Genomic DNA, 20539 nt, shown 5'->3' on the forward strand with positions numbered 1-20539 from the left:
GGAAAAATAAAAAAGAAACTAAACGTTTCACAAATGGAAGTGGTAAACTACCTAACATCTTCAGAATGAGATATTTGCAGTCATTTGTGATGTTCTCAGCATTTAAGGTAGTTTCACCATCAATGTAAACATTTTCTCTAAATAATAATTCAGCATCAACTCTTCAATAAAGAATTGGAGAAATGCTTTTTATAAAATGTTAAGTAAAAAAGGTAGGATATAAAATTGCATATGGGATGTACATCTGTATTCAAAAAATGAAAAACAACTATTTGTGTATAGAAAATACTCCAAAATGGTAATGGTGATTATTTCTGGGTAGTGGGAATATGGTTGATATTTTTTCTCCTTTTGTTCTGCATTATCCCTAATAAGCATTTATTGCTTTTACAGCAGAAAAGTATAGAATAACAAATTTACTGGAAAAAAGGCACAGTTTAGTAGGATTCCTCTCTCAGACTTCATATACTCAAAAGTAAATTATTGAGTACATTGTGTGTGCCCAGTCCAGGGTTGACGATAGGAGGAGGGTAAAATATAATCCTTGCCCTAAAACAATATCTTCTAGCTGGGGAGCTCAGACACATACAGTAGATGGTCTCTGTACAAGCAGTGAAGGATGTGGTGCTAAAGCTGATTGGTAGGGAAAAGAGCTCTACATTTTACACACATATTTCTCGCTGAGATATTTTTCAAGACAGCATTTTCATTCGGCACCAGGGTCCTGCAGGGCACACAGCTTCGTCAGCCCCACTGCCCCTGGCAATCCCCTTGGGTGGTTTTGTGGGGCGGTGCTTCCAGTGAGACACCTCCCCTTGAACAGCTTTCCCTAGCACCCTAGAAGGTGGTTTTCTGGTAATTTCCAGAGGGTGGATTTCTAGCAAGTTCCATTGGCGAGGCACCACACTGACTTCTCTGCTATTCAGTGAGCCACAGACATGCCCTCTTCAAGGGCTGGATCTGAGTCTGGTGTGTGTGTGTGTGTGTGGATTCCTTGGCTGCTCTATCTCATCCCTAGGGGTAGTTGTGCTCCTGTTATCTGCTCCTGCTGTATTGTTTAGAGTTCTCTTCTTACTAGCCAATTTCTCATTACTAGGGTCCCCTGTTATTATTAATAAATCTATTAAACTTTCTCTGTTCAAATTACTGTGTAGTTTTTCTCTCCTGATTGGATCCAAACTGATATTCCCAGCCTCTATGTATTTTGGGGCGAGAGGGCACATGGTTTTAACCATCATTTGTGTACAATTTTGTAGTGTATAATTTGGTTTCTTTAAGGAATGCTTTATCATAAGCTTCCCTGGTATGTAGTTTTCATAAGTGTCATCTTTAAATGGCTGCATAATACTCCCAAGTGCTGTAGCAATAAATGTCTTTGAACATAAAATATTTTTCATTCTTTAGGATTATTACCTTAGCAAAATCCCACAAGTGTAATTATGGTCAAAGACCACAAGTTGTTCATGAATCTCAATGCATACACCATGGCTTCTTTTTTTTTTTTTTATTTTATTTTACAAATTAAGTATTGATTTTTTTTTAACTTTATGAAAAAATAAAAAAATAAAAAAGAACATTTCAAACAAAACCAAAACAAAGGAATAAGAAAAAACAAATAACCTAAAATAACTACATTGCTTCCAACATGTTCCTACCCTATCCCAAGAAAATAAACAAACAATAACCAAAGGATTAAGAAAAACAACCTAAAATAACTACATTTCTGCCAACTTGTTCCTACCATACCCCCCCAAAAATTAACAAACCATAGTCATTCCTGAGCCTTCCCATAAACCATGGCCTCTTATCCAGGCTTCCTGACCTGACCCTCTATCACCCCAGGCTCCCCTGCTTCTCCCCCAAATCACACTTTCCATCCAAATTCATTCCCAGTTTAGAAGTAATCAATCCCCCACCAATCCTTAAAGGATCAGGGTTGGACACCCTTGACAGGCAGTCACAACCCTAGAAAAATTCTTTCCTTCCCTATGGTCTGCCCTTTCACTACTGGGTGGCTGTGGTAGATGGTTCTGGGAGTGGTCTCCAGTGATTGCCCTTCTTTGGGAACAGGTGGACACTTAGGGCTGGATCCCAGTGACTGGGTGTCTGCTCCTGTTTGTAGTAGATGGTTGCTGGGTTAGGCATATGACTCAAACTGCTGTGGTCACTGTCCAGGGAATGTGTCATTTGGCACTGAGAGGTGGATATTCGGAGTGGCTGGAGCAGAGGCACCCTGAGTTGGTGGTACCTCCCTCTTGTCCTCCCTGGGGCCTGGTGGTTAAGCTTCTTTTTGGATTCTGTGAGATACTCAGGTATGTTGCTTATTTTGAGACTGAAAGCTCTGTGAGGATAGGAAACTCATCCATGTGGCTCATCATTAAATTTCCAGGGCTCAGGCACTTGTTAATATTTGTTGAATGGCGACCTCTGGAGTCAAGAGGCAATATAGCATAATGGTTGGGAGCCCTGAATCTAGATTAAGCCTGCCAGGGCTGGGATCTTGCTCTGTCACTTACTAGGCCGGGAACCTTAGAAAAAGTATATAGCTTCTCAGTGTCCTCCTCTGTAAAGTGGGGATAATAGTAAAAATAGTAACCTCCTTCTCAAGGTTGTTGTGAAGATTACTTGAGTTAGTAGATATAAACCACTTATAATAGTGCATAACACAGATGCTCAATAAGCATTAGTTGTTGTTTTTCTTATTATTCACTAAGTTAGCTGTAAATACATTTGTCAAATAACAGAGAGCCCCAAAGTAAGCTTAAATTTTCCTTCACCTTCAAGAATTCTGTCCTGGAATGGAATGTTTTCCTTCAACATCAGGGCAAGGCTTCTCTCTTGTTGCTCTGCCATGTGTGGCTTCCATTTCCAAGGTTGCCCCATGGTCCAGGATTGCTGCTGGATCTCTTTCTATTTGGTACATTCTAGCTAGAAGGCAGGAAGAAGGGGAGAAGGCTGGCTCACCCCTGTCCTTTAAGGACACCTCCAAGAAGTTGTTGGTGAACTTTCCACTTACATCCTTTGGCCAGAATTTGCCCATACTTAATTGTAAGGGAGTGGGTGGGGAGGTGAGGAGACTGGGAATGGTAGTCTTTATTCCTGGTGGCTGTGTGCTCAGGTAAACACAGAGGGTTCTGGCACTTCAGTAGAAGGGAGGAATGTGTATTTGGGGTACAACCAGCAACTCTGTCTCACCCCTCTTTAGAATTTCCCCATTTCCTAAATTCCGGAGCTGCAAAGACCTGCAGTTTTGACCTGGGGACCAATGCAGCTTAAGCATTTTGTCACTTTTCAAGTTTCTGAATCATAACACTGTTCTTTGGAACTGGCAACACCCAGGTCTTCGAAGTGGAGGCTTTTAGGTTCTGATGGTCAAACCCATCCCTACATCATAATCACCCAGAGAACTTAAAAAAAAAGTCAATTACAGATTTCCAGGCCCATACCAGACCTAAACAAAATCTTTGTGGGAAGAGTGTGGGACTCAGAAATTTACATTTTTAAACAGTTGTCTCAGATGATTCTTATGTACACTGAAGTTTGAGATGCCCTTCTTTTAAGGTTAAAGAGTATGATAAATCTTTATTGGAAACAGGAGACAATTGTCTTCTCTAGTCTAAATAGTCTGACTACTCACTTTCTCTTCCAAATACAGCTTGCATTTTCTTACATCCACCCTTTTGCTTACAGTGCTCCCTAATTTAGACTCATTGAATGTTAGAAAGAGTAAACCCCTTTATTTGAACCTGTGGAATCTGAGTTCAGCAAGCTTAAGGAACAAGTTCAAGCCCATATAACCAATAATGGCTGCTAGGCCCAGAGAGGTATATGGAGGTAGCATTTGCTGGGATTATCTGTAAAATTCCAAATAAAATTAAGAGACAGACAAGGGGTTATGCACATTTTGGTTGGCTGACTTGAGGTTGTGTACTTTGTTGGCTTCACATCCTCTACCCTAAGTTTGGGCGTTGGCCTTCAGGCCTCAGCCCTGGACATACTTCTGCTCCTTCTACACCTTCTTCCCAGATGATATCATTCATCCTCATAAATATCTGGAAACTTTTGGGCAAAAAGACACATTTGAAAGTGAAATAGATGGGTTGCCATTAGCAATATTTGGGAAAAAAATCTGATTGCTTTGTTGAGGGAATAAATCTGTAATTTTGGAAAGGAAATTAAAACAAGTATTTAGATGATGAAACAATGAATACAAGGTAGAAGCTTCTGTGATCCTTGTTCTGCTTTAGGTGGGGTTTATGAATTTTGAAATGGCTAAGATAATCTATCTGCTACATTTATAAAATTAAGTGACTAATTTACAACAGTTTCTTAAGTGCTTAGAAAGATTTAGCTTTTAAGATTTGTAAATCTGCCCTGTTGGGCATTTAAAGTATTTGAGAAAATCAGGCATATTAAATTTATAATTGTAGTTTGGAATGTCTAAGGAAATTTGATTAATTAAGGCTGTAGGTCTGTTAAATGCTTAAGGAGGATTGAATCTACTAAACTTAAATAATTTAACAGTAATAAAAGAACAAGTGAAAGTGACTGTTCTTATCTTTATATGAAAAATTGGGTGCATAATGGAATAACAAGATTTGTAACTTGAATAAACTTACAGCTTTTAAGAAAAACTAGGTTTTAATATGGGCAACTTGAGTCAGTAGCTGTAACATTCTTTTCCATACCCAAGCCCACCCCCAGATACTTAAAATTGCAAGTTGATAACTCCCAAATTCGTAGTTCTGACATTCTCTGAGCTCCAGACAGCAACATGCAACTCCCTGCTTGGGAATCCCCAGAAGCATCATAGACCAAGATGTCTGAGTCGAAACTTGCTCTGCCTCTGAAATCCAGGCTCAGTGAACTGTGCCCTTGTGCCATTCTTCCTCTCACCCCACTCTGAGCAGATCATTCTTGAGGCCACTCAGAATATAAAGGACAGGCATTTAAACAGAATAAATTAATTTTATGAAAAACTCACAACATTGTCCTTATTGTCCTCCTTCCCCTGAGGACCTGTGAAAGCTTCCTCCTGCTTTGGTGCTATCCATCTTGGCATCATAGATAAGAGCAGGGACTCTGGACTCAGAAGCACTTGGTTTAAGTCCCAGCTCCACAGTTACTAGCTGTAGGACCACTGACAAGTTGCTTAAATTCCCTGAGCTTCGGTTTTCTTCACCTCTAAAATGGGATGATAATAGTATTTCTCTTTGAGGGCTGTTGTGATGATCAAATGTGATAATGCATGTAAAACACTTAGCACAGTGTCTTCAACACAGTAAGTGATCAATAAATGGTGGTTTTTATTTCATACATTACATCTTGACACCTGTAAACTTCCCATTGTATCTTGAGTTCAGATTTTTTGCCTGTTAGGGAAGGAGACATCATACTCCAAGATGGCAGGGTGGTACTGCTTATCACTCAGTTGTTCAGTTTCCATAGCAGTAACCTCAGATCCATCTGCACAGCCATGATTGGGAAAGTAATTGACTGTTTTATTGCATGTTGTCCTCATTTTATAAAAATAAGTGAATGGAATAATGAAAGTACCAATAGTATTGATAAGAAATACGTGTACATCAAGAAAGTGCCAAGAAAATACACAGAATGGGAGAAAATATTTGCAAATCATGTATCTGATAAGGGACTTGTATGTAGAATATAAAAAGAACTTTACTACTCAATAATAAAAAGACAGCCCAATTAAAAAGTGGACAAAAGATTTGGATAGACATTTCTCCAAAGAAGATTTACAAATGGCCAATAAGCACATCAAAAGATGCTCAACATCATTAGTCATGAGGGAAATGCGAATCAAAACCATAATGAGATACCACTTCACACCCACTAGGATGACTACAGTTGGTTAAGACAGACAGTAACAAGTGTTGGTGAGGATGTAGAGAAATTGAAACCCTTATACATTGCTGGTGGAAATGTAAAATGGTGAATTCACTGTGGAAAACAGGTTAGCAGTTCCTCAGTTAACAGTTACAGGATCCAGCAAGACCATTTCTAGGTATATACTCAAGAGAAATAAAAATATATGTCCATACAAAAATTTGCACATGCATGTTCATAGAAGCATTACTTATAATACACAAAAGGTGGAAATAACCCAAATGTCCATCAGCTGATGAGTGGATAAATAAATGTGGTATATCCCTATAATGGAAGATTATTAAGCTGTAAGAAGCAATGAAATTCTGATGAGTGCTACAACATGGATGAACCTTGAAGTCATCATGTTGAGTGAAATAAGCCAGACACAAAAGGACAAATATTTATGATCTCATGTATATAAAATAATTAGAATATGCAAATTTGAGTCATAAATTCGAATGCAGGTTACCAGAGGCAAGAGTGTGGAACTGGGAGTTAAAGCTTAATTGGTACAGGAGATTCTGTTTGAGATGATGGAAAAGTTTTGGTAATGGATGGTGAATGTAATTAACACAACTGATTCGATACTTGAAAGTTGACTAAAATGGGAAATTTTATATTGTATGTACGTTACCAGAATTAAAATTTTAAAAAACAACAAAAAAGGAATGAAATACTGATACATTTTACAACATGGAAGAACTTCTAAAACATTATGCTAAGTGAAAGAAGCTGGTCACAAAGGACCACATTTGTTTTACTCCATTTATATGAAATATCCAGAATATACAAATCCATAGAGATAGCAGGTTAGGACCAGTGGAGGGGTCGTGGCTAAGGGGGGTGAAGTTTCTTTTTGGGGTGATAAATGTTCTGTAATTAGATAGTGGTGATGGTTGCACAACCTTGCGTATATACTAAAAAATGTTGCACTGTACACTTTCAATTGGTAAATCATATGGTATGTGAATTATATCGCAATAAAGCTGTTTAAAAAAGATGTATGTGATTCATTAACTCTCTATCATTGATACAAAGTTAGAAATCATTAGATTTACCAAAAGGGGTGAATCTTTAGCCTCCACTGGATGTTCTTTTTTTTTTTTTTAAATCATTTTATTGAGATATATTCACATACCACGCAGTCATACAAAACAAATCGTACATTCGATTGTTCACAGTAACATTACATAGTTGTACATTCATCACCTAAACCAATCCCTGACACCTTCATTAGCACACAGACAAAAATAACAAGAATAATAATTAAAGTGAAAAACAGCAATTAAAGTAAAAAAGAACACTGGGTGCCTTTGTTTGTTTGTTTGTTTGTTTCCCCTATTTTTCTACTCATCCATCCATAATCTAGACAAAGTGGAGTGTGGTCCTTATGGCTTTCCCAATCCCATTGTCACCCCTCATAAGCTACATTTTTATACAATTGTCTTCAAGATTCATGGGTTCTGGGTTGTAGTTTGATAGTTTCAGGTATCTACCACCAGCTACCCCAATTCATTAGAACCTAAAAAGGGTTGCCTAAATTGTGCGTAAGAGTGCCCACCAGAGTGACCTCTCGGCTCCTTTTGGAATCTCTCTGCCACCGAAGCTTATTTCATTTCCTTTCACATCCCCCTTTTGGTCAAGAAGATGTTCTCTATCCCACGATGCCAGGTCTACATTCCTCCCCGGGAGTCATATTCCATGTTGCCAGGGAGATTTCACTCCCCTGGGTGTCTGATCCCATGTAGGGGGGAGGGCAGTGATTTCACCTTTCAAGTTGGCTTAGCTAGAGAGAGAGGGCCACATCTAAGCAACAAAGAGGCATTCGGGAGGAGGCTCTTAGGCACAATTATAGGGAGGCCTAGCCTCTCCTTTGCAGCAACAGTCTTCCCAAGGGCAAATCCTATGGTAGAGGGCTCAACCCATCAAACCACCAGTCCCCTATGTCTGTGAGCACATTAGCAACCATCGAGGTGGGGCAGGCCAATACCCCTGCATTCTCCACTGGATGTTCTTAAACCTATTGCTGATTTTTGGTGTGTGAAGGAAAATAATCTAATTGAAGATATATTAGAAAAGGATGGAAATGCATCAAAGATTGTGTCTAAAAAGGTGAGTGTAATTGGAAATATTATAACTTTTCTTTTTTCCTGGGAACTGATGTGCCCTTGTTTACAGAATAAATTTGTTTGACATTTGTACTTTCGATGTTAGTCACATTGTCAGAAATTATGTGGGGAAGTCGGGACTGTGTGTACGGTGTTGTAGGGAAGGCAAAAGATGACTTGGCTCTCTGCCCTTCCTGTTTCTTTAACCACAGTTCACCAAGCAAACTTCTAAGAAGTAATTCACCAGACACGGGCAGACTGCATGTAATTATTTGGGTCACTGACAAAGTCTAATGCCCAAGGGAAAAAATTCAGTAATTTCTGGTTTATAGGTTGGTCTCCTGAAGTCAAGTGGAAAAGAAAGATGCTAAACAGGAGAACGAAGTGACTAAAATCAGTATATATCAGGATACGTGCCATGAAGGGAGCTAAGAAAGCTAACGTGCTGAGATAGAGAATAATGTGTGTGGGGATCAATTCCTGATAGGGTGGTTAAGGAAGTCTCCTGAGGGGAGGAAGGTAACAGTCAAACTGAGACCCAAAGGATGAAAAGCAGCTGCAGAGCAGGGGAAGAGCTTTCCATACTGAGGGAACAGTAAGGGTCAGTGGCTGAGAAAGCCTTGGCTTGTGTGAGGAACTGGAGCCCTGCTGGGGGTGGTGGAGCAGGGCTGAGTCCTGGAGGGCCTTGTGGGCCAGGCTCAGGAGTTTGGGTCTTACCCGAAAGGCCTGGAGTAAAGTTACAAGCTGTAAAGTTACAGAGGGCAGCAACAATCAAGTCATCATCTTTTTACTCTGGATTTTTAACTTGTTCCCCTCACCAGACTATAAGCTCCTCAAGGGTGCAGAGCAGCCTCCGTTTGCATGGCCTGGGACAAAGCCGGGACCACCACGGGCCCACAGTACGTGTTTCAGTGTATGTTTTTTTTTGGTTGAATGATTGAGCATTGGAATTCTGTGGCTGTAGTTGTGAAGCAACCGTGGCAGAAACTTCTCTCAGAACCTGAACAAACCCAGAACTCGGGCCTCTGCTTCCCAGGCTGACTGGCAGGCCAATAGTGGGGGAGCATAGCTCTCAGCTCCAGCAGAACAGGCCTGCCACCCCTTTCCCCCATCCCCAGACTGGAGCTGGCAGGAGATCAGACGCCACTTCAGTTCCAAGTAGCTCATGAACAAAGGCTGTAAAGTTGCTAAGAAACCTGCTTTTCTGAGGGTTCACTGTGTGTTCTTTTGTTTCCATGGCATTGGGCATGTGAGGGTGAATGTGAGTGCACCAAGGGCTATCACCTTGCCCTTGAATCAAGTCAGACTTCAAGGGGAGACCTACCCTAGGATGCCTTCCTGGACTCCAAGTATCCCCAACCCTGTGCAGCCCCTGCCTTGAGGATGGGTGAACAAAAGAGGAGCCAGCTGCCTGAGGTGAGAGGTTGGCAGAGCTGTGAGCAGCTGCAGGGAGGAAGCCCTGGATGCTGGATCTCGGACCCAGTCACAGCAAAAGCCCGGAGTCCCGAGGTGGGAAACACCAACCAAAGACCTGGAAGGGTGTCCTTCCCTGCTGCCTTTCCCCTTCCCCAGCCCTTTCCCCAAGCTGAGCTTGGAAAAGAAACCCTTAACAAAGTCAGGGGCATTACAAAATACTAGATGCAAGGTTTGTGGAACTGTAAGCGTCCATGCTGATCACTATCTAATTTGTCCCCTATCTCTCCATTCTCAGGGAATCTGAAGTCTAGGGAAGGGAAGAGACTTTCTTAAGAGCACGCAGCATGCAACAAATGTGGGAGCACTCTATCAGAAGGTCTGTGGGCTGTGAGTGGAGGGCAAAAAGGCCTAAAGCATAAATATATTATTCATTTGTCTATTCATCAAATACTTATTGTATTCTTAGTAAGTACTAGAAACCCCTAAGTCTCGATCCTGGCCAAATACAGAGAAAAGGAGCACCCAAAGGTCTGAGTAAGCTGCCCTGGGTCTGCTTCCCAGTTGGGATTCCAATAGTAATATTAATAGCAGTTTAACTTCCCCATCTTGCTTCTGCTTGGTGCCTGGCTAAGTGCATCAGATATTTGGGATTCTGCTCTCACTGGCAGGCTTGGGAGGAGGTTGCTGGGGCAGTTAAGGACACATGCTAAGCCATTGCCCATCCCTTGCTTACCTTCCCCCACCTCCTCTTCTTTTCTGCTAGTTCCATTCCACAATGTGGGGGGAATGTTCCACCTAATAAGAAGGCCCAACCAGACCCTAAACCCAAAAACCGGGAACAGGCAGCCCCAGATGCTAATCAAACCAGGAATTCTCAGTGGCAGGGTCCTCTTCCTCAAACAGTATAGATTTGTCCTCTTCTCTGACATGAAGTGGGGCATGTGGAGCTGCCATCTGCTGACCTTGATCTGAGCAGTTTTGGCCACTCGGGGAGACTGGCCACAATGGATTTCCTCCCCTGATTTTTTGGACCCTTTGTGCTGTGTAAGTAATAAAGTGGTCATTTGCTGGAAGTTTCTGTTGTGCTCTGAGCCTGTGTCTCCACAATGCACTATGTAGCAACTTGCTCCACAGAGGGGCTAAAATAGATGAGAAATGTAATTTTCTCCCCACCCCCAACCTGCTCCAGGGAAGAATGACCTTTCCTTCTGGCTCTAGACCTCAGTCAAGGACAAATCTGATGCTCTCACTCTGTCCAGTTTAAAATCCTCTAATGGCCCCTTATTGCTCTTAAAATAAGATCAGAGATTCCTTAACACGGCCCACAAGGCCCTACAGGGTCTGGCCTCTGCCTACCCACCCCTTCTCGTTCTTTTTCCTCCTGCCCTCAGCTCCAGCCTCACCGACCTTGGTGCCTGCCAAGCTCCCTCCATGCGGTCTTTGCATTTGCTACCCCTCCACCCGGAACACTCTTCCTTCCCTTCTTTAATTTTTTTTTTTTTGTAAGACATCATTATTTTATTTATCACTAAGAAACCAAAATATGCTGCAAATTAAACTATGGCACAGCATTGATTATAAAATGCATTGTAATTTCAAAGGTGTTACAACACAAATACCTGAGAATCAAGGAAATAATTGGATATTATCCTGTATTTAATATAAAAACATTATTCTCCCTTTTCTCCACCAATCTTTTAAGTAAACTCACTTCAGAAAGATGTATCATGTTTATCCTTGAGCACACCACTAGAAACCCCCAGAAGAATTATTAATTAATTAATTTTCCTTCTTTAATTTTATAATAGAAGTGTTCACTCTTTCTAAAGAAATCATTAAACATTTTAGAAGAAAATACAGATGAGAATTTATTCTATTAATGGATGGTAAAAGATTTTTCAAACAAAAAACTATGGAAGTTACAAAAGAAAATACCAATCTATTTGGCCACATAAAATTTGTATCCAAATAAACTTAGTAAAAAATTGAAATACAGGACAAAGCATTAACGTCTGTAAATAATAAAACATTCTTGGGCATTGACAATAAAGGAGCTAAAACCCCCCCAAATTATCAAAAGATATACTTAGATTGTTGGCAAATTAACCGTTAAGTACCAGAAACATTCTATTTTACGTGATGGAGAGAGCAGTTCAACTTTGCCATCCTGCTCCAAGACTATCAGCTCTTCAGCCCTGTGTCATTTTAAAAAATTGAGATATAATTCACATACCATAAAATTCACCATTTTAAAGTGTGCAATTTAGAGGTTTTTTAGCATATTCAAAAATTATGCAGCCATCACCACTATCTAATTCCAGAACATTTTCATTACTCCAAAAAGAAACCCTGTACCCATTAGCAGTCACTTGTCATTCTCCATACCCCCAGCCCCTGGTAATCACTGATCTACTTTCTGCCTCTGTGGATTTTCCTTGTCTGTATATTTCCTATAAATGGGATCATATAATAAATGGTCTTTCGTGCCTGGCTTCTTTCTCTTAGAATAATTTTCAAGTTTCCTTCACATTGTAGCATGCATTGATACTTCGTTACTTTTTTTTGACTGAATAATATTTCATTCTATGGCTATACCTCATTTAGTTTATCCTTTCATCCGTAGATGGATATTTGGATTGTTTCCAATTTTGTCTATTATGAGTAATGCTGCTATGAACATTTCTGTACAAGTTTTTTGTGGATATTCGTTTTCATTTTCCTTGGGTAGATACCTAGGGGTAGAATTGCTGGATCATATGGTAACTGTTTAACTGTTTGAGGCACTGCTAAACTGTTTTCCAAAGTGGCTCCATCAGTATACATTCCCACCAATTTACATTCCTGCCAGTAATATGAGGGCTACAAGTTCTCAACATCTCACCAATGCTTGTTATTTTCCATTTTTTAAAATGGCCATCCTCATGGGTATAGAGTGATATTTACATTTCCCTAATGACTAATGTTGTGAGCATCTTTTCATGTGCGTATTTGTCATTTGTATGTCTCCTTTGGAGAAATGTCTATTCAAATCCTTTGCCCATTTTTAAATTTGGTTATTTGTCTTTTTATTGTTGTGTTGTTAGAATGCAATATATATTAGGGATACTATACCTTTGTTGGATATATGATTTGCAAATATTTTCTCCCATTCTGTGGTTTGTCTTTTCACTTTTTTGAGATTGTCCATTGGTGCACAAAAGCTTTTAATTTTGATAATGTGCAATCAATTTTTTTCTTTTGTTGCTTTTGGTTTTGGTGTTTTCGTTAAGAAACCATTGCCTAATTCATGGTCATGAAGATTTACAGCCATGTTGCTTTTAAGAGCTTTATAGTTTTTTCTCTTACATTTAGGTCTTTGATCTATTTTGAGTTATGTTGGTATATGGTGTGAGGTGGGGGTCCAAACTTGTTCTTTTGCATGTGGATATCAAGTTCTTCCAGCACCATTTGCTTTTTCCATTGAGAGGTCCTGACATCTTTGCCAAAAATCAATTGAACATATAAATATATGGGTTTATTTCTGGAAACTCTCAATTCTATTCCATTAATCTATATGTCTATCCTTATGCCAGTACCAGACTGTCTTACTGTCACTTTGTAGTAAGTTTTGAAATTGGGAAATGTGAGTCTTCCAACTTCGTTCTTGTTGTTTTTCAAGATTGTTTTGGCTATTCTGGATTCCTTGAGTTTCATATAAGTTTTAGGATCAGCTTGCTCATTAATGCAAAAGAGACAGTTGGAATTTTGATAGGGATTATACTGAATCTGTAGATCAATTTGTTGAGCACTGGTATCTTAACATTAAGGCTTCCAACCCATGAATATGGCATGGTTTTTCCATTTATTTAGGTCTTACTTATTTTCTTTCAACAATGTTTTGTAGTTTCCAGGGTTAAAGTCTTACAGTTTTTTGGCTAAACTTATTCCTAAGTATTTTATTCTTTTTGATGCTATTATAAATGGAATTTTTTTTTAAAATTTCATTTTTGGATTATTCATTGCTAGTTCATGAAAATACAACTGATTTTTGTATATGATCTTGCATCCTGCAACCTTGCTGAGCTCATTTATTAGCTCTAGTAGGTTTTTTTTTGGGGGGGGTGTTTATGGATTCTTTAGGATTTTCTTGTCATCTGTGAATAGAGATAGTGTTTCAGTTTGCTAAAGCCACCAGAATGCAATATACCAGAAATGGGTTGGCTTTTCCAATGGGTTTTATTAGGTTACAAATCTGCAGTTCTAAGGACATGAAAATGTCCAAATTAAGGCAAAAAGAGGAAGATGCCTTCTCTGGGGAAAGGCTGCTGCATCCAGGGTTCCTCTGTCACATGGGAAGGCACATGGTGATGTCTGCTGGTCCTTCTCTCCTGGTTCTGGTCTCAATGTCTCTCTCCAAATGTCTCTGGGCATTTCTCTCTCCTATCCTCATAAAGGGCCCCAGTAAAGGGATTAAGACCCACCTTGATTTGGGTGGGTCACATCTCCATGGAAACGACCTAATCAAAAAGTCCCACCCACAATAGGTCTGCACCCACAAGAATGGATTAAAAGAACATGGCCTTTTGTGGGGTATGTAACAGCTCCAAAGTAGCACAGTTTTACTTCTTCTTTTCCTATCTGGATGCCTTTAATTTCTTTTTCTTGCCTAATTGTCCTGGGTAGAACATCCAGTACAGTGTTAAATAAAAGTGTCAAAAGAAGATATTCTTGTCTCATGCCCCTTAGAGGGAAAGCTTTCAGTAATGTAACACTAAGTATGATATTAGCTGTGTGTATGTGTGTGTTTTTGGTAATGCCCTTTATTAGGTTGAGGAAGTTCCGCTTTATTCCTAGTTTGTTGAGTGTTTTTATCATGAAAGGGTGGTGGATTTTGTCAAATTCTTTTTCTAAGTCTACTGAAATGATCATGGGCATTTTGCCTTTTATTCTATTAATATTGTACATTGTATTGATAGATTTTTGTATGTTGAGCCAACACTGCATTCCTGGGATAAATCCCACTTGGTCATGGTGTACAAGTCTTTTTATAAGCTGTTGGATTTGGTTTGCTAGTATTTTGTTACGGACTTTTGTGTCTATAGTCGTAAGGGATTTAGATATGTAATTTTAGTTTCTTGTGATGTCTTTATCTGGTTTTGTTGTCAGGGTAAAACTGATCTGACAGAATGAGTTAGGAAGTGTCCCCTCCTATCCTATATTTTGAAAAGTCTATGAAGGATTGATTAATTCTTCTTTAAATGTTTAGTATAATTCCCCAGTGGAACCAACTGGTCCTGGGCTTTCCTTTTGGGAAGTTTATTTTTATTATTAATTACTAATTCAATCTCTCTACTTGTTATAGGTCTATTCAGATTTTCTATTTCTTGAGTGAGTTTTGGTAGCTTAAGTCTCACTAGGAATTTATCTATTTCATTTAGCTTATCTAATTTGTTGGGCATATAATTGTTCATCTATTCCCTTACAAACTTTTTTATTTTTGTAAGGTTGCTAGTAATGGTCCCTCTTTCATTCTTGATTTTAGTAATTTGATTCTTCTTTTCTTCTATCAAGCTAGCTAAAGTTTTGTCCAGTTTGTTGATCTTCTCAAAGAACAAGCTTTACATTTTGTTGATTTATCTACTGTTTTTCTAATCTTGATTTCATGTATTTCTGCTCTTTATTAGTTCCTTCTGTCTGCTTGCTTTGGGATTTAGTTTTCTCCTTTTTTCTAGAGTATTAAGGTGGAAAGTTAGGTTATTGATTTGAGATCTTTTAAAATACGGACATTTAAAGTTACACATTTCTCTCAAAAGACTGTTTTAGCTGCATCCTTAAGTTTTGGTGTGTTGTGTTGTTGCTTTTATTCATCTCAAAGTATCTTTTAATTTCCCTTGTAATGTCTTCTTTTACCTGTTTATTTAGGAGTATATTGTTTAATTTCAACATATTTGTGAGTTTCCTAAATTTCCTTCTGTTAATGATTTATAATTTCATTCCATTGTGATTAGAGATCATACTTTGTATGCTGTATTGAGACTTGTTTTATGGCCAAACATATGGTCTATCCTGAAGAATATTTTATGTGCACTCGAGAAGAATGTATATTCTGCAGTCAAGAGTGTTCTATAGATGTCTGTTAGGTCTAGTTGGTTTACAGTGTTTCTTTCTATTTACTTGTTGATCTTAGGTCTAGTTGTTCTATCCATTATTGAAAGTGTGGTATTGAAGTCTCCAACTATTATTGCTGAATATCTTTTTCTCCTTTCAATTTTGCAGCCTTTGCTTCATGTATTTGGGGCTCTGTTGTTAAGTGTATATATATTTATAATTATTTTATCTTTTTGATACATTGACTCTTATCATTGGAAAATACCCCCCTTTTTTTTTGGTCTTAAAGTTTATTTTGTCTGATATTAGTATAGCTACTCTAGCTCTCTTTTGGTTACTGTTTCATTGGCATATCTTTTCCCATTTTTTTTTTTTTTACTTTCAACCTATTTGTGCCTTTGAATCTAAAAGTGTCTCTTATAGATACCATAGACAGTCAATCATTATTATTTGCCAATCTGTATTTGCAAATTTGCCTACTCAATAAAATTTAATTTGTAACCCCCAAATCAATACTCACAGCATTTTCCTAGTCATTTGTGAATAGGTACAAAGTGGCAAAAAAATTTGAGTCACCCAACATGCACATTCCCAGTTGAGGTTGAACAAAGTGATGCTCTGTCTTCTTGTTTCACCTTTCAGATTGTAAACAAGTGTCCTTTTTGCAGTATGTATAGTACCACATTTTCCACATTTTTGTGCTTTTTGTTGATTTTCCTGTTTAAATGGCTCCTAGTGTAGTGCTGAAGTGCTGTCTAGTGTTCTGAAGCACAAGAAGACTGTGATAGAGAAAATACATGTGTTAGATAAGCTTCTTTCAGACATGAGTTACAGTGCTGTTGGTCATGAGGTCAATGCTAATGAATCAACAATATATAGTAAATAAGATGTTTTAAAATAGAAACACACATAAAACAAGGTATTGTATTGATCAGTTGTCCAAAATATTGTGACCAGAGGCTTATAGGAACTGAATCCTGTATTTCCCATAGGAGCAATGAATTCACTAATTCAGTGTTTGTGGTGACTTTATATTTGATTATATAGTACCACATTTTTAAAGATCTCTTTAAGTTTATCCTATCTAGAGTTCATTGAGCTTCTTCGATGTACAGATTAATGTTTTCTGTCAAATTTGGGAAGTTTTTTTTTTTTTCCCCATTTCTTCCTGTATTCTTTTGCCCTTTACTCTCCTCTCCTTCTAGACCTCCCTTATGCACATGTTAGTATGCTTGATAGTGTCCCACAGTTCTCCGAGGTTCTGGTCACTTTCCTTCATTATTTTTCCTGTCTGCTTCTCAGACTCGGTAATCTTAACTGACCTACCTTTAAGTTCACTGATTCTTTCTCCTGCCTGCTCAAATAGGCTGTTGAGCCCCTCTAGTGAATTTTTCATTTCAGTTATTGTACTTTTCAACCCCAGAATTTCTATTTGACTCTTAAAGATCTTTGCTATCTCATTGTTGATATTCTCTATTTGGTGAGATATTGTTCTCATACTTTACTTCTTTAGACATGGTTTGCTTTTATTCTTTGAACATATTTAAAAGATGATTTAAAGTCATTGTCTAATAAGTCCAATGTCTGAGCTTCCACAGAGATAGTGTTGATTGTCTATCCCCACCCCTGTTTATAGGCCATACTTCCTTGTTTCTTCTTCTTCTTCTTCTTCTTCTTTTTTTTTGTTGTTGAAAACTGGACAGTTAAAATAATGTGGTAGCTCTGAAAATTAGATTATCCTTTTCTCCCCAGTGTGGTTGTTGTTTAGTCACTTTTCTGAACTAATTTTGTAAAATCTGTGGTCTTTGTTTTGTGTGGCCACCGAAGCATGGTTAGTTTAGTGATCAGCTAATGACTGGATGCATAGAGATTTCCTTAAATACCTGGAACCAATGAGTCTCCCAGTCTGTCCTGGGACAGTGTGTGCATATTGGGTAATGTTTTCGACACTGGGGCACTTGGCAACTCTCCTTTAGCCTACCTTTCTTCTCATGCAGAGCCTTAAGATCAGCCCAAAATGAGAGTTCAAGGCCTTCACAGCTCTTTCCTGAGTATGTGCACAGCCTTGGGTATGCATATAGCTTTATACATGCACACAGCCTTCTAGATTCCCAGGAATATGTTGTAGATTTCAAAGCCTTTATGAACATCTCATTCTCCAGCTTTTTCTTTTAAGCTTTTTTGTTAACCCACTATTTGCCCCAATTGTTATCTTGTCATCAGACAGTGGCAAAGTTAAACAATCACCTCTGTTTTTGACAAATGCCTCAGGGAAAAGGCTTCTCTCAGTGGGAGAGTTCCCAGTCAGGTCCAATAAAAGTTGGGCTTCCAGTTCTCTGGGAATGAAACATTAAAGGTCCAATCCTATTCTACCCATCATGGTGGCTGTCAGGATGCTGGTTTTCTCCACAACCATGGGGTGTTAGTTTACTGAGATTCAGCTGTTATTCTTCAATAAATTCTCCTTGGATGAGTGCAAGCTTTTGGCTAATTACCAGAGTTCTGAAAAAGTTGATTCTGACCATTTTTGCCAGTTTTCTCATTGCTTTTATGGAGAAGAGAATTTGCCACCATTTTTTTTTCTTTTTTTCAGTTGTGGAACCATATATACAGCCTAAATCTTCCCATTCCACCCCCTCCCTAGCATTCCATTAGTGGGATTAATCACATTTAGAATGATGTTATGCTCTTTCCCACCATCCATTACTGGAAATTTCCCTTCATCTCAAACAGCAACCCTACATTCCTTTCTTAACTCCCCATTGCCCCTTCCCCCATTTCTCTTAACCCAAACTCTACTTTTCATCTCTATGGTTATATTCTCTGATAATTTCTTTGTGTTTACTGTGGGGCTTAAGATTAACCTCTTAAATCCCTATCAATCTTGATTTTCTTTGATACCACCTTCACTTCAATAGGGCACATAAACTATGTTCCTATACTCCTTCATTCCCCCACCTTTATATAGTTGTCTAAAATTACATATTTTACATTGAGTTCAAAACCACTGATTTGTCCTTAGAGTTTGTGTATTTTTTATCATGTAGGAAGTAAATAGTGGAGTTATAGTTCAAAAATTATTGACTTCTATTTGTATTCCATTGTGGTTGGAGAATGTTCTTTGAGTATATTCAATTTTTTTTAATTTAAATTTCTTGAGGCTTATTTTATGTCACAGCTTATGGTCCCTTCTAGAGAAAGATCTGTGATCACTAGAGAAAAATGAGTGTCCTGGTGATTTGGGATGTAAGGTACTATGTATGTCTGTTAAAATTCTCTATATCTCTTTCTCCTTTCTTTGTCTCTCTGTTGGTAGGGCTTCCTTTAGAATCTGAAGTAGGGCAGGTCTTTCATTGGCAAAGTCTCTCAGCATTTGTTTGTCTGTGAAAAATTTAAGCTCTCCCTCAAATTTGAAGGAGAGTTTTTCTGGATAAAGTATTCTTGGTTGGAAGTTTTTCTCTCTCAGAATTTTAAATATGTCATGCCACTGCCTTCTCACCTCCATGGTGGCCGCTGAGTAGTCACTACTTAGTTTATGTTGTTTCCTTTGTATGTGGTGAATTGCTTTTCTCTTGCCGCTTTCAGAACTTGCTCCTTCTCTTCAGTATTTGACAGTCTGATCAGAATATGTCTTGGGTGGGTTTATTTGTATTTATTCTATTTGGAGATTGCTGGGCATTTATGCTTTGTGTGTTTATATTGTGTAGAAGGTTGGGGAAGTTTCCCCCCACAATTTCTTTGAATACTCTTTCTAGACCTTTACCCTTCTTTTCCCCTTCTGGGACACCAATGAGTCTTAAGTTTGGATGTTTTATTTTATCTATCATATCCCTGAGATCCATTTCGATTTTTTTGATTTTTTTCTCCATTCTTTCGTTCTTTCATTTTCTGTTCTGAGGACTTCTAGGACACTGAGATGTTGTTCAGCTTCCTCTAGTCTTGTATTATGAATATCCAGAGTCTTTTTAATTTGGCCAACAGTTTCTTTTATTTCCATAAGATCTTCTATTTTTTAATTTACTCTTGCAATGTCTTCTTTATGCTCTTCTAGGGTCTTCTTTATGGCACTTATATCCTGGGCCATGGTCTTCTTGATGTCCTTTAAATCCTTTGCCATGTTTTCATTCTTTGATTGTAGTTCTTTGATTAACTTTGTGAGGTACAATGTTTCTTCTGAACATTGATTTGTGTGTTTGGAGCTGGATTCTCCATATCGTCTGGTTTTATCATATGCATTAAGATTTTCTGTTGTGTTTGGCCTCTTGGCATTTGTTTTGCTTGACAGGGTTCTTTCAAGTTGTAACAAAAAAAAAAAGGATATCGATCTAATTTTTCAGAGACACAGTTTGGTGACGTACACTTTCTCTAACTAACCAGCAGATGGTGTCTGTGAGTCACCTATATCCCTCAAGTCAGTTCTCAACCTTTTTCCTGCGGTGTGTGGGGAGATGATTCTTGTGGGTTCAGTTGGAGAACTCAGTTTGGGTGTGTTGCTGGAGCCGTCCGCCCTGAATGTGGGGCGTGTGTACGGGTGGCCAGAGAGGAAGGGCAGTTCTACTGTTCAAATCCCCCAGGTTCCCGGAGATTCAAGGCTGCTGCAAGAGTCTAAGCCTTCATTTCAGTTCAGCCCCAGACCCTCTCTCTCGCTGTCCCACAAACCACCGGACTTGGCGTAGCCTCCCTGGGTTCTCCGAGCAGGTCCCCCCTCCCAGCCACGATCCTCCAGGAGCTCAGCCGAGGGAATGCCGTGCTACGTCACCAGTGTGTGCTGTCCCTCAAGGGAAGCCCTGGGTGGCTGAGCTGTGCCGCGGGGCTCTCAGCTCATTTCAGAATGCAGAATGTCTGAGGCTGTCTTTACTGCAACGCCTTGTGGGCTGAGAACAGCTGAGGTTTTCTCCATAGAGAGAGAGTGATGAACAGAAAAACTCCCAGGTTCACCCGTCAGCCAGAGATAGCACCCGATTCTCTGGGCTCCCTATCCTGAGACAGATATGTCCCCTGATTCTCCCAAGGTCAGTTGTCACCAAAAGCCTCTGTCT

The sequence above is a fragment of the Choloepus didactylus genome, chromosome 11 (genome assembly GCF_015220235.1).
Source record: "Choloepus didactylus isolate mChoDid1 chromosome 11, mChoDid1.pri, whole genome shotgun sequence".
Classification (NCBI taxonomy): Eukaryota; Metazoa; Chordata; class Mammalia; order Pilosa; family Megalonychidae; genus Choloepus; species Choloepus didactylus.